At 38.9% G+C, this 14,109-nt stretch overlaps 1 non-coding gene across 1 annotated transcript; it reads left to right on the forward strand.

Moving 5' to 3' along the window:
• The first annotated feature begins 1,994 nt into the window (after positions 1-1,994).
• Positions 1,995-2,067, forward strand: trnaf-gaa (transfer RNA phenylalanine (anticodon GAA)). Its single transcript has one exon. It is a non-coding gene; the product is annotated as a tRNA-Phe (tRNA).
• The last annotated feature ends 12,042 nt before the right edge of the window (positions 2,068-14,109 follow it).

Below are 14,109 nucleotides of genomic sequence, written 5' to 3' on the forward strand. Positions count from 1 at the left end.
AGATTTCTCACTGAACAATCAAGAAGACCTTTACTACAGACAGACTCGATCATCATTCAGAATTATTGCGGACAAGTATACTGAAAGGTCAAGCAGTCTTCACTTCAAGTGATCTCTCTCAAATCTCAAGACTGTTTAACATTTGACAAGGATGTGATCTGTAAAGAGAAGAATAAAATATGACATTTGCGTCACTTTAATTACGAGCAAAAGCTTTTAAGTCAAATGAAAGAAAGAGACATGAATAATGTGATTGGGCTTTATCATAATTGCACCCAGTTATCTGCAGTTTTAACAGAGAACTGTTTGGATTCATCGGGACAACTTGGGAATTCCTCCATCCCTTTTTCTCTGGACCCCACTATCCAAATCTGTCTCTTTTTTTTCCAGCTGTCCCTCCCTTTTCGACATCTCCTGTTTCCGCTCCCTGTTTCTCTGATTCCTAAATTTAGAAACTCCGTCCCAGATACTTGCAGTATTTAGTGCTGACTGTAGTGAACCCTCACTATGCATCACTCTGATGTGACAACTGTGCTAATCACCAGTAATAATGAAGATGAAACCTGTTATTCAGGTAAACATCTGTCAAGGCGGCTCAATCGCTTGATGTTGACACTTCATTTTTAATTTTATCAGAACAAATTGGTCTGCGCACGTCACGCATGCACTTGTGTTTGTTGCCTTACTGATTTGAGCAGTGAGTCAAAACTGTACATTCCTCCATCCTGCTTGATAATCTCATCAGTCCCCCTCCTCTTTCGCACTTCCATTTTCTCCTTTGGTTCTCCTTCTCTTTATTCCACCGGTCTGCATCTCTCTCATCTCTTATCCACACTCAGGCCTTCAAGAACAAAAGCGAGGAACAGCTGCAGTGTCTGTGAAGGAAGGAAAGTCACCTTGAGGGATGACGGAGGGACAAAAATGGGAGAGAGAGATTGAGAGAGAATGAGAGGCAGAATGGAGGGGAGATTAGGGGGAAAACAGAGAGGGGACGGGAGGCAGAGAAACTGGCATTGTGATATTGTATGACTAATAAAGGGACAGCACTGCATCACTGCAGAACCCTGTTAGAAAAAAAGAGAAGTGTAGAATGATAAGATTAGCAGGCTTTATGGTTTTCTACTTTGGGCCAAGAGGAGTCCCATAATATTGCTTCAGACTGCAATTTTATGACAAAGTCTCACGCTGTTTTTCTAAAGGTCTTCTTTAATGTGTGTAAGAGTAAATGTAATTAATATCTGGTATCTGCTGCAATTATTTTGTTAAATATATTTATTTTTTCCCCAGTAAATATGTACTATTTTTATTGTCTTCATTTCATATAAATCCCACCTCATCCCAGCTGAGCAGTCTGAGGTAAATAAAAATCTATTTGGCGTGATTGAAGTAGAGTCCCAAATTGATGATGCATCTAGTCTGTGGTGATTTCACCAACAAAATGAGCAGAATAAGCTCATTACGATGCTGGATATCAGTTTTATTTTGAAGCTATTTTTTATCAAGAGCCATAGAGAGCATAGGAGAAAGAACAACAACAACAACAACAACAACAATAATAATAATAATAATAATAATAGAAAAAAAAAAACACTGAACGGGAACAGCATGTTATGGTCGCCAATGGCGCCAACTTGTGTCCAAACGTTGGAACAATTGTAACTGAGCACGGCTGAAATGCAACATTATCTGAAACTTTCAGTCGTTTTTCGTTCTTTTCACTGTCTTTGTAATAGCAGTTATTAAAACCTTTATTTTCGTACTGCTCAGTGGCTGCCCGTGGCTCAGGACTATGACGTCTAGTGGCTTCGTCATTCGGTTCAAGGGGAATTGTACCGTTACCCGAGTCCTTCAGATAGCTTTATAGCTATATATACCTACGTCAACTATCAGCTGTCGGGAGAGCATACGAAGTTCACATACAAACATATTTACGTCATACGTGTCATATAGGTAAGAACCATTTGGTATAGATATATCAGCCTTCGACGTATACCGCCGAAATAGCTCAGTTGGGAGAGCGTTAGACTGAAGATCTAAAGGTCCCTGGTTCGATCCCGGGTTTCGGCAGGACGGTGGATGATTTTTTTTTTTTTTTCCTTACCTTCTTTTGACCATTCAGTGCGTTATTTAGTAGGACTTTAAATATGAGTTTAAATATGAATTTAAATATGAGCATCCACCAAAAGTGGATCATATAACGTTTTGCCGAACATGACATAGCATATAGTTAAGTATTAGCAACAACTTTCATTTCAGCGATATAAAAAATACAAAAGATCCATACGCCATATTCACTCCTGCACAGCTTTATACAAATGTTTAAATTTTTTATTTTAAGCATATTAGGTTTCACAAATATGCATTGTTTTATGGTTTGGATCATTTTTTTTAACTGAATAATATTCAGTAGTTTTAGAGCATTTAATTATACTAACAAGTCATAAATTAACACCATAAAAGTGTACGACCTTAGTACCTGAACACCTTTTTCATGTGCCAGCTGCATGGGTTTATTCTGTCCTGTGTTCAGCCGACCAGTGACATCTAATGTTTAGGCATCGGCGCAAATCAGCAGCACTGCAATTCGCAGACATTTCCACCAGAGGGCGGTCTTGGTCATCAAATCACTCAACAGCATAGTGTTTACTTGCAGAGCTCAAAGCAATAAATAGTTTAGCAAGTTTCAAACTCATAAAGAGCAGTAAACAAGGGCCGTATAGGCGCTTATCGCCAAATAAGATAATTCCAATGAAATAACAGACTTGTTTCGATTAACAGTAATTGTGGGAATATTCAGAATCTGGAAAAAGCCTGTGCACTTAACTTTAAGTTAATATTATCCATCCTGTCCACATATAGATAGTACACATATAGATGCACATACAGAAACAGTGCACCAATGTTTGTAGAATAATGTGTCTGCTTTAAAGCAACAGTTTAGACACTAAGTTAACTTAAATTTCTTCAAATTTCTCGTGGTGTGAGCTATAAAGGCTAGCTACAAAGAATATATATTATAGTATCTCTTATTTTAGACTTACAATTTATTGTTTTCAAGGTAATGTAGAATTTATGTATGCAACCATTCAACAGCAAGGCATGAAGACAGGATATTAAAGAAGGAAAGAAAAGACATATTTTTAGAGGTAGGCATAAAACTTGTCATAGTACAGGGTGTTTGAGGATCTATTGGTGGAATGCATTGATGTAATAGTATATTCACATCCCTACATTACTCATTCAGTGCATGGGGAACAATTCATGTGAAGAACAGGGGGTGGGAATCATTTTTGGGTTAAGCTGATCATGAATGTTTCTGCAGTACAATAGTAACAACAAAAAATGCATGGCATGATAGACAAGTAAAAAAGTGTTACAGATTTGATCTACAGATTTTAGTCCATGGACACAAATTTCCTATTTTTCTTCTTCTTCTTTTTTTTAGTTTTTTGGATCATGTACCAACCTCCGTGCAGCCAGTTACCTTGTCTGTAAAAAAGTTTTAAAAGTGTTCAGTCTTTCCTCAGTAACTAGGATCTGTGTGGTCTTCAGAAATTTCTGAAACTGGACATTTCATCTTTCATCTCACACACTGAAGAAATTTGACCATGCCAATGCAGCAATTACACTGTGGACCTGTTATCTCGTCGAGAGTATAAAGGTGCGTCGTTATCAGCAGCTATATGCAAAGAAAGTTGCTCACATGACTGCTGTGACATCACTTTACACGTTAAATACCTGGAATTCACTGCCACTCATTTGTTTTGTTTCAGTATTTCAACACAGGAGTAGTGGTCTCTGTCACTTTTGTTTATCATTTTCACTGTTTCTTATTTTGGGTTTTCAGATGAAAAACTTTTAATCTGTGTGCATGAAGGTATCCCTTAAAGACAGCTCTCACAGTCACCATGTCCATATATTTAGTCTCCCTTCTCTCTTTATTTTCCTAAAAAGGAGTTCATCTTTCTGGTACATTTAAAAAAGTTTAAACACACACCCCTGGGCACCTGCTTCCTGTCACTGCCTCCTCTTCATCTACCACAGGTTTTTGACCTTTGTACACAGTAAAAATGGCTCTATCAAAGTCTAAACTCATTCACCTCCCTTTCGGCTTCATCTGGTTTGGTTTCTTTGCTAGTGTATTTATACACACCTTTCCCTTAAAACTCTGAGCCCAGTGCTCTGTAAACATGACATGGGAACGTTTTTTGCGGGTTTTTCTTTTTGTTTTTTTTGTTAATACACGTGTCTGTGTGCTCATGAAGAAAAAAAGAGTTCATGTTTGTACTTGATTTTGATTTGCAGAACATGTTTTGTAACAGGTTTACCAGCTTACAGGACTGTTTTTCCATTCTCAAAAGGTTAACAGTGAATATGAACTACTAAAATCAGATTTTCTTTATGGATTTCTTTATGTAAATGTATTTGTTTGTATATGCTGGTTTTGCCAGATGTTTTTTCCTGGTAAAAGGGAGTTTTTCCTTCCCACTTTTGCCAAGTGCTTGCTGATAGAGGGTCATCAAATTGTTGGTGGTTTCTCTCTAATGCTACAGGGTCTTTAACTTGCCGTATAAAGTGCCCTGACATGACTGTTGTTGTTATTTGGCACTATATAAATAAAACTCCAGTGAACTCAACTGAAAAGTTTAAGTCAACACTTTTCTGATATACAGATACAAAAAAAGGGCATCATATGAATTTTTTAGAAATAGTTAAGTGGTTTGCATTTTAACATTTAACTTTGGTGTTATTATATAACAGGGCATTATATAACAAGGAAGTGCCTGGGGAAAAAAAATTGGTATTTATGCTAAACCATGCTCTTCCTGAACAGTCTGAAAAAAAGAAAGATATACTACATGTTTAGTGGTATCCTAACCCATATTTACCTCAGCGTTGTATTGACCAAGGATGCAAATCTTTTGCGAGTTTAATAACACACTGAACAAACTGATGACTCAGAAATTGTGCAGCTCACCCTTTTTCAACCCTTTATGGTCAATTATGGTCAGGTAGAAGTGTGAGCGTGGGTCTGTGTGCTTGTGGATGTGTTAGTCAGATTAGTCATTATATATTAACAACAAAATAAACTCTTGATGTGTACTGTATTATGTAGAAATTTCTGACTCAGCTTTAGCCTTTCTCACTGAAGACCTTTGGACATGTCACTGCAGGGTAACTCATTACATGGACTGTAAACCACTTTCTTTGAAATGACCCAGTAAGCAGTGAAAGGCAAGCAAAACACACTGCAGCACCTTAAACTGATGCTGCAGAACAGTTAGATTGTGACTGGATCACTTCCACTGTCTAGTGTGGAAAAGACATGGAGTTTGTTCAGTTTTAAAAAGTCTGGCCCAGAGGTGACCTGAACGAAAGCAGTTGGGAATCCAACTTATTCACTGCACTCGTGCGTTTCCCACTATAAAAAAATCTAAATGTTTACTCAGCATTTGTGTTGAATTTCAATGTCAGCACTGCAGGCAGAGGACAGGATGAGTGCTTTGTTTTGCTGTGTAGATACTTAGAATGGGCTAACTTCCTGTATTTACCCAGTCCACTCCCACAGTGTGCTTCCTCTTTCCAGATCTCAGATCCTCTGAAAAAGAGAAAAGACAAAGTCACTGGGTAAGAAATCAGACTTCTAACCCAGAGTAACACAGAGACTGACCTCTGAGAAAGTGGAAAAACAGACACTCACTTTCAACACACTATCATTGAGCACAGACACTGGCCTGTCTATTAGTTACAGACATGGAGCCAAATACACAAAAGCCAGTCTGACTTCCTGTCTCTACCTGTTCAAGTCTCACCTGCTCCAGATAGTCAGCAGCTGTTTCATGTTACCACAAATGCAAAATTGCCATTATCACAACAAAAGCAAAAGTGACAGGTTGTGTGATGGGTTTTCTTATCCAGCTTGAGACTTTAATACATATTATCTAACACCTGGGATTTGGCGGGTGGAGGAACCTTAAGATCGGTTGTAACATTCAACAGGGGGAAAAGGATCACTTAGAAAAAAGCCAAATAGTAATTTATTTCAGCTGACCCATGCTTTGTGGATTTAACTAGCTGAGTTCAACTAGATATAAGCAGATGTTTCATGAGCTGTATGGCCAATTTTACAACCTAGATATTATAAGGCTGGCATAAAACGTAAAATTCATTGAGTGAATCAAATCACGCTACCCATTTGTATACTGCAATTAGGTCCACAAAAACATAGCTTCAGCAACACATCGTCTATAGATCCGATTTGAAAACTTTAAAGTAAATTAGGACAGTAAGATTTAAATTTCCAGTTGACCAAATTTCACCTGCTGAGCAGTCCTGACTTTTGAAAACAATCTCTCTTCTTCCTCCCGTGGCCTTTCTTTCTTACATCTTTCTATCTCTGTCATATTGAACTTCTTTTTCTCCCCCTGTTAAATGAAGTGTCTGCACCTTTAGCTAGCAGACACATTTTAGGGAAGTCTTCAGGAAGAATTCGTTTGCTGATATTTTTTGAGTTGCTTGAAAAGCTGCATTTAAAAATGTAATTGTTTATGCTCGTTCCTCTTCTGTGGATACCAAAGTGCTATGACCACAACTTTACATCTGCACCATTAACGCATCACAGAGGTGAGAAGAAAAAAAGCACATATGCACACAGTTCATATGCAAGGATGATCTTCGTGTCATTACTGGAGTCACTTCCAGGCTGCATCACACAAAAAATGAATTAATTGAACAGTACTATGCATTCACCTGCCTATCAGATTAATTGTTCATTATTTGAAGGGGACCGAATGCCTGGATTGTCCCACTTCACCCCCTGGGTATGCTATTATAATGGTGCCACGGTAACAATTCCATATAGAGAAAAAACAAGCCAAGTAAATATTAAATTCATCTGGCTGTTAAAGTTGTTAATGGCATCTAACAGCCGCTGTGGCCTATATCATGTGTTTCTAATGTAATAGTAGTGTATATTTTTTATGTGGTATTGTTGAAAATACCTTGAGGGTAGCTGTTTCCTGGGGCTGACATGAGATGTATGCAGTTCATTGTTAAAGAGACATACATTTTTCAAATGTGTGTTCATGTATTTATTTTTCAACTTGTGTATGCTCGTGTCTGTTAATTTCTGTTTGTGACAGAAATCTTCCACCTCAGTGTTAAATTCAGTGCAAAGGGTGACTTAAGAAGAAAACAAAAACAGGCAGCAAAAAAAAAATCTAAACCCAAAACAGAGTAACTGCCCCCACCCCCCAACACACACACACACACACACACACACACACACACACACACACACACGGGAATAAAGACAGGGAGGTGAAACAGGCACCCTGACAAGGGGTGACTCAGACAGACTGGGAGACGGGAAGGCAGAGAATGAAGGGGGGGGAAGGAAAACACCTGGAGACACAAGGGAAAACTAAAAACAAAACTAGACCACAGATGCATGCAGTAAACACTCCCTTTCATTTTTGCTCTATGTTTCATTTTCTAAGAAGGGATGTTAGAAAGTAACATTCATCCAATTCAACCACACCCTGTCAATGAAAAAAACAATAAATAAATAAATAAGTGGGATAGTTGTTGTTAAGTGCAGCTGTTTCCGATGTATCAGCAGAAGACCTGTGTGGATTTGTAATCATGCTTTACATTTCCAAGCATATCACTGAAGTAGGGAAAAAAACAGAAAGTCCACTGATTGTTTCCATAACAGACTCCTTTTAAAGGTCAACAGAGTGAAAGCTATTGTTATATTTGACATATAGGTGTATTCTTCTTAAAACAGAACAGAAGCAATATCTGTCAGATTAAACAAAAAGAAGGCGTCCTTGTCTTTATTTTTTAATTTTCTTTGCTTTCTATCATTTTTCTGACTTAGATGTAATTCATCTTTAAAAAATGTAAATTGTAGGAATGCCATAGACCCGGGGTGGGCAATCTCAGTCCACGAGGGCTGGTGTCCCTGCAGGTTTTAGATGTGTCCTCGAACCAACACAGCTGATTTAAATGGCTAAATTAGCTCCTCAACATGTCCTGAAGTTCTCCAAAGGCCTGGTAACGAACTAATCATGTGATTCAGGTGTGTTGACCCAAGGTGAGATCTAAAACCTGCAGGGACACCGGCCCTCGTGGACTGAGATTGCCCACCCCTGCCATAGACAAACCGTGAGCTAAAACTGGAAAGGTACAGAACATTAGGTCAAACTCATGCCATGCATGTTTGCAGAGCAAATATAAGTATGAGGTAATTTTGTGTCTGTTTTGACTGTATAGAGGTGTCCTTTGATATTATTATTTACAGGTTGTCCCCTTTTCTCACCGTTCTCTTAGCTGTTGATGGACAACAGTGTAATGCAATCCAGTGAGACACATACCACAGCAGGAGTGACTCTTCTATATCAGGGTAAGAATTCCCATTGACTAGTGCATTGGAAAATCTTTATTTATAGAATGGGAATGAACATTAAAGGAGTGCTTCCACAATTAGTGTTGCAATGCTTCGGGGGTGACTGCTGTCACGATGGACGTGTTCTTCTCTACCTGTGCCCTGTTGCTCAGATCAGGAGGAAACACATCAAGGGCGTTGGCACATGTACACGTCTTTGTAAGATAGTCTTACTCAGCCCTGACTCCAGCAAAAAGAAAATTATATTCAAAACCCTCATATATCATCTGACAGCAAGGTGATTATTCCTATAAGTCCTCTGATGATAGGGAATCTGGTATAATCGCACCCCAATGATGCTCCAACTGTGATGTTTGCAGGATTTGCAGAGACAGGGGTGTCATCTGTTAAAAACCTCCGGCCATCATGGAGTCAGGGCCATCATTTGGCATTGTATTTGCTGGGTCACAGTGTGGCAGGACTGTCAGCTCAGCAGAAGCAAGCTTTTCTAAACACCAGGTGAAGCAACCGCATCTTTGCAAGCCTACCAATCATCCCTCTCTCTACATGCATTTATGTAGACCTAATGTCGTGCGTAATCCGGCCCTTCCCGCTGTTTACACAGATCAGACATTTTCTAGAGGCAGGGAAAGGAGCAGACACTTGGCTGGGAGTTTGCTAAGCTTGGCTCATTAAACACAAAACAAGAAACTATACAAGTTGGCAATATTAGGTTGAGTCCAAATATTTCATTTATACTTCTTCCTGCAGTAAACATTATTAGATTTTGTACTTCTATTATAGGTTAAGAGAATGTCATTAAGAGAATATAACTTCCATCCAGTGAACTTAATCTCCTTCATAATGTATTTCCACTGTGATGACTGCAGGCTACACGTCGATCCACTCTCTTTGAAAGTAGATTGGTGCTAAGATCCCTACTTGACAGCACGGGCACCCCAATTAGTGGGATAATTATAACACCCTGGAGGTCCTCTCGTCTTTCGCACGTGATGGAAAATAAATGAGGTCGAGTTTGTGATGAGCTCATTCTACTCTATTCTTACAGTTTCTCTTGAGAGCATCAAAAGAGCCCATAGGGTTGGTATAATTATCTCTCTGAACTCATTTTAGAGAGATACACACGTTGTCCTACACAGGATCGTTAACTGTGTAAGGTGCCCTAAAGTGTTAAGCAGCTGGTTGAGTCTACACAAAGAGAATGTGTGGTGTTGCATTACCACATTCCAGGATCTTAGGACACATAGTGAAGGGGTTACGATGAACAAATGAAACACGTACGCCCTGTGGAGTCCTGGCACACAATGACGTGCAATATCATCAAACACCTGTACCATTACAGCTACAGTACAACTCCAAAAAATTTACCCAGAATATAGAGTTGTAATTTTAAGCTCGCTATAAATATATTCTGAGCTTTTCTGAGCTTTTGCATCTACCCCACACACACATTTATAGTTTTAGTTGGATTGGCTCCAACAATTGTATATCGAATTTAATTATTATGAAAGAACTCAGACATACAAAATTGAACATTTGCATATATCTTTAAAGAGATCTACAGACTTGACAGATACATGTCTATCTAGCTCTTGTTTACTGCCTTGCAACAGTGTTTCAAACTAATGTTAGCTTAGGTCAATGAACAACCAGCATATACAGCATACAAGAAAAACACCAGCATATACTGCATATCGATACAAAAAAGAAAAACTGATCAGGTTTCATATTAGATATTTTGTTAGCATTACTATTATCAAGCAGGATCAGTGCCAGACCATCACACAGAAGCTGTCAGCAAGTAAGCATGCTGAGGGGTAGCTACTAAGTAATGAAAAGTATGAATCTTTCATTGGTTACTTTGTAACTTTAAAATATTTTGCAAAAAGAAGCCAGTTGGAAGCTAATTAACATGTAACATCATCCATTCGGTGAATTAGCTGAAACTAGTTTTGTGATTTTAGGCAGCTGGCAATTCATCTGTGTTTGCAGGCAAGCTAACAGTAGTTAGCATTAGGCTGGAGGTGATGCAGAATGGAAAAAAAATTCCTCTGTTAAAAGCATCTCCCAGTAAAATGCCTTAAGAACAATGAGAGAGGAGCTGACAAGTGAAATAACTCCCAGTCTGGATTAGCATCAGGTATGTAATGTAATGTAATATTAGTGTAAAATGCTGTGTATATAGTATGATAACCATTAGAACTACTCTTAATTTTAGTCCCCTCTCATAAGAATCATCTTTAGGTATTTAGATTTAGGCAGTTTGACATATCTTACACATAATTATCCGATTCACAGAATCTCTCATCCTCCATTACTCCATAGTAGAAAGAACAGAAAATTACTAAGCCACTGCCAGAGCGCTATTTTCATTCTCCTTTTCTAAGCCAAGGCTGTGAAGAAAAAAAAAAATCAATGATCTTTCTCAGTCCATCTGTCACGAACTGTGCAGCGCTAACATTCACTGGACGTTATGTAAGGCAAAGGATCTCTGTGGAGGCATGTTAGCAGTATCCCTGACCCTTGGCTTGTGCTTACATTTGCTCCTTGTGGTGATACTTCCGAAACTTCCTCGTCAGCTAAGCTCTGCTTAGACAGGATAATCATGCACACCCATGGAAAAAAGACATCAGCACTTCAAAGACATTTATATGAATAAAATAATTAAATGCAACAAGCTTGGCTTTAGTGTCTTGACATGATTAAAGCAAAACAAAGCTGGGTGTTGACTATGGCTGGTAACAGAAAACCTGACATCTCACATTTTCTCTCTCTCTCTCTCTTATGCAAGAGAGGGTCTGAGCAGCACTCACTGGCTTATGTGGGTCTGAGTGTGCTCGATGGGAGGAAGGAGTGGCATAAACAGAATGAGGATGTAGATAAAAAAGCCAAACCCCTCTCACTTTCTCACCTCAACACATTTGATAAATCTCCGCTTGCAGTGGAAAGCTACTGAAATTGCTGCTTTCTCACATCAGTGAGGCATCGTTGGCAAGGGCTTCAGACATTATTTAACTATCTAAAAGGCAGTTATGATGGAATGGAATGGAATTTTTGACAGGATTAAATGACCCTGACAGTCTTAATCTCTGTTTGTGCTACAAATCTGCAACTCCATTCAGATCATTTATTTAGTGGCACAGAGATTGTGTTAGGGCTACTGAAAATTATTGCGTTTATTTATAACACAAATCAGTGCAAGATCCACATGTCCTGCTCCAAGTCTAACATGATATATTGTGGACGTATACGTAAGTTCATCCTCAGGACCAAGGACGACAAACATACTGACTGGAAACTCTGGGGGATTCTGTCTCAGCTTCCCCTTCCTCTGCAGCTATATTTAAGCTGTTCTCATTAACAGAAAATGTTCTCCTGCACAGCCACTAATTTACCAGTCTTTCATTCCTTCATGTGAGGCTTTAGTAAAACTTCCCATCCCATTTCTAACTTTTCTCACATACTTTTTCTAACACCTTGGGAGTACCTGTCCCAGTTCCCAGGGCTTTTTTTGGCAGAGCTTTTTATAAAGACTATGCACCCAATCAGGGAGAATAGGTGGGAAATACGGATTAGCTTAGAGAATCTCTTGACTCCTCAAGCGGCTCATTTCATTATCCCAGCAGTGCATTACCTGTCGGCATAATTACCACTTGACTTATTTCCTTAAGCCTTGTCACTTTAGTGTTCCTGACAGCAAATGGTAAACGGGAACGCTGTTCACTGGGAGTTTGTGTTGACATTTGTTTTCACAGTGTAAGCTGCTATCTTTTCTGGCAGTGCCCTTCGTCTGAGCACAATGTTCTCAGCTGTCTGTGTGCTCAGGGAATAGAGCCAAATGCCCTTTGCTGCCTGCCAGTCAAACGGCTTTACATCCATGACTTCTTCTGTTTCATCCCATCTCTTCATTGTTCTTTTTGTCCTCCTTTTGTCTGGACCCTTTCTTGATCTCTGGGATTTACCGCTCGTAGTTGTGATGATGGGCTTGCGGGTCAGTGTTATGCAACCCTGCGATTATTACATGGGACAAATTGAGTCAGACAGGCTGAAAGGATGGTACATAGGCCAGGGCTTAAGATAACATTGCTGTAGAGCCGTTACCGAAAAGAATACACTTTATTATATTAGAAGCTTAGAGGAGATGGCAGTGTCAATGATGGCATATACCGTGTATATAAAGGGCTAAAATAGGGATTTGTTTCTAAGGTAGTATGAATTAACATGTGAGTTTCTAACTGCTTACTTATGAAACTGGACTTTCATTCCACTTTTCCATTCTTTTGTGGTTGTTTTGACAGTGTCCCAGACTTTTTACATACAAGGACAGATGATTGGCATCTGTGGCAGTGGCCTAGACTGGCCCAGGTCCCAAACCTCTCAGGATTCTCATAAAACTTCTCCTGTCACTGAGGCTCACTGGGTCCAGTTTCCTTTGGCATCAGAAAGTGACAGAAAAAGAGCAGCAAATGATAGGATGACTCAGGAGGAGTGGCTGGGTTTTCTCAAACATACGTATCCACACTGGTGCGTATTTGTATGTCAAACTTTATTAATTAACTTTCAGTCAATGTGATGCAAGCTTAGCTGTTTGCCAAATAGTTGCCCTGACATTTCCAATCCAATATGGACCGAGTTTTATATTACCTATATTCCACTGAGCTCCAGTTTATGTTGCAGAATACATTACTGCAGACTGCATTGATCTTAAGCTTTCAACACCGTGCCCTGAAATCTAGTTTGCTTAAAATAAGAGTAAGATGCCATCTAATAAGAAGCACAATACAAATCTTTGCAATCAGAAATAATATTAAATGAATTTTCTCTCTGTAGATGAGTGTAACCTACCTGTGTTGCACTAATAGGTCATAAAGGCCACAGTGTGAGCTCTTTAACAATCTTGAACCAGGAATGTCTATCCCCCTCCTGATGCTCTGCTTTCTGGACAGGTTCACTATCAGCTGCCTTTTTCTTTTATAAGCAACAGGCTGGTAGTGCTGGCAATCACATCCACTGTCTGCTTTTAAGTGTGTAGTCCTGCTCCACCATTACCAAACATGTCAGTGTTGTCTTCCTTTAATGTGAGCACTGATAATAGTTCAGGCATAGAAGGTGGGGAAGCAACAGTGTGGCACAAATTTAAACTTAACCCTATTTACATGTTAATATTAGCATTGATTTGGCATCTTTAAGATTTTTTTTTTTTTTTTTGAAAAATTTAGACCTTTTAAAAGGCTGATTGAAGAAAATGCAAATGATATTGTTATTATAAAGAAATTGAAAGTGTGAGCTTGTTGTTGGAGCAGCTCTTCAGAGCAAATTACAGATACATTTACTCAGCAATACCCACAACTACAGCAGTCTTAGAAAACATTATATTTTGGTGATTCTAACTTTTCTTTTGTGGTATTTGTGGTAACTATATTTTTGGCATATTCACTTTTGTGAGATCTTCTGGGTTTGATTTTTCTTTGCATATATCTCTGCACTGAAAGCTTATTCACTTGTGATAAGTTGATTTTATTTTCCAAGAATCCTGTATGCTGCCATTTCTGTCACTGGAGAATGATACATCTAATGGTTAACTGCACAGAGTTAATGTTCTGGGGTGAGTGCATGCCTCCTTGTGTGCAGGACAGAAAGTATGAGAATGTCACCACAGAGGTTAGTGGAGATGTCCACTGGGTAAATGATGTCATGCT

The sequence above is a fragment of the Oreochromis niloticus genome, linkage group LG5 (assembly GCF_001858045.2).
Source record: "Oreochromis niloticus isolate F11D_XX linkage group LG5, O_niloticus_UMD_NMBU, whole genome shotgun sequence".
Classification (NCBI taxonomy): domain Eukaryota; kingdom Metazoa; phylum Chordata; class Actinopteri; order Cichliformes; family Cichlidae; genus Oreochromis; species Oreochromis niloticus.